A 1,883-nucleotide genomic window follows, 5' to 3' on the forward strand; every position below is an offset into this window, starting at 1 on the left:
AATAGACCAGCTACTAACTTTGCGTTAGAGTAACGTGCAACTCCCATAAAGTGATTTAATTCTGCGTCCAGGGTAGTGAGCAAGATGTAAACGCAATTGCAATTCAATAGGCTGGGGACATCACTGATGGGTACACAGTCTAAAAAATTACTGGAAGCAAAGTAAAAGACCAGTGAGATAGGCCAAATTGCAGCCCTGTAGCTATGTTTGCCTTTGCAACAAGCGATCACCCGTTTATTAATGTCCCCATCCAAAGAGGACAGCTTTCGACCCGCCTGTTTTTCAGCAAACAGAAGTAAGCGTACTTCTACTTTCTACCCTAACAAGTCTGGGTGCAGGGAAGGGGTTTCAGAGGCACCCGTGTTCGGTTTCATGTAGAACAACTAAGCAGAAATTTGAGAAACGTTTCCAATCTCACATGAGACCACCTTCTCTTTCTCTGTTGTAGATAATGAAGCAGTTCATAAACTGCACCACTACACACTTGGTCGGATTAAAACCGCTCCTCCGGTTGGCCCAGTCTATGTGCCCATCTTAACTCTCCTTTCCAGAGTCTTTACTCCAGAGACCCAAGTGGTGTCTTTGTTCAACCAACTGTTATTTTGGCCATGACTGGTGTCAGGTCACGCCACTGCAGATCTTTCAATTTTTGCCAGCTATGAGCCCATTCGCCAATTTCTCCTGCAGCCAAGTTCCCGGAGAAGTCCTTTATTTCACAAATTATATGAACATTTCTAACATACTTTGTTCTGCTCAAGCAGACGTTTTGCCCTTATCACAGGAAATAATTCTGGCCTAGCTGTAGCTTTTACAACTTCAAAGTTAGATCTAATACGATTTAAACGGAGAAGTCCCCCTTCCACGCAACTATCTGCTTCTTTGCCATCATTTCATCTTTGCTGCCAGCTTCCATGATTTGGCATACGGCCTAGAATGGCTCTTACCAATCCTCTTAGATAAAAGTTCACATTACTAGTCCTATGTGGCGAAGGACTACCTTTAAACTCTGGTGCCCCAGCCAAGCTGGTCTGCTATCTTGGTTTACACTTTTGCAACTCACAAAATATCCCTTGATGGGCCAGACCCATCCTTTACATGACTCCGCAACCACGCATTTTCTACTTGAGATTATGGGAGTCCCAAAAAATCCACTAGATTATAACCCCGTGGTGTACTGGACACATGGCCCGATTTGTTGAAGCCCTGGCCTCTAGATCCCCACCCTGTGTCCCTAACATAAGGCCCCCAATCTGGAACGTATCCAAATATTCTGTTAGCCCGACACCCCAAATAAACAGTCATGTTCACCTCGTGGCCTTTGACCCCTTGCACTCAGTAACCGTATCCTCTACTACCTTAAGGTAGTGCAGACAACCATTTCCTAGTGCCGCCAGCATAGCAGGATGTAAGGGCCGCTGGATGCAAAGGCTGCCTAGTCTCGATAACACCACGCCACCCTTCACGACCATTCTCCATTTCATTCTATTAGGTTTCATCGTCCCTCCTCTTCAGCACCCTATTCCTCCCTTCTCCGTTTTCTACCCTTGTTTCGGCCCACGGCAAAGTTGATTGATGAAAATTCAGAATTGCCCCCCCCCCAAAAAAAAGTGCGACTTTATTACCGACACAAATTAAGAACTGATCTTAAACCCAGCACCCAGTCAAAATAGTATATTATAAGCAGGCTTTTGCACATTTTTCCCTTTGGAGCAAACCTCAAAACTCTTGGCATAAACCCTTAGTAGCTTCAGAAAAACCAAACAGATGGACCTTTAAGAAACCCTAGAGACCGGGAACCTTGGAGTTTCCCATCCCACCTTAGTAATAATTAGAACTCATTCTGCCCCAGTCCCGCAACAATAAACATATGTACACGAACATTT

This window comes from Lissotriton vulgaris, chromosome 7 (genome assembly GCF_964263255.1).
Source record: "Lissotriton vulgaris chromosome 7, aLisVul1.2, whole genome shotgun sequence".
Taxonomy (NCBI): Eukaryota; Metazoa; Chordata; class Amphibia; order Caudata; family Salamandridae; genus Lissotriton; species Lissotriton vulgaris.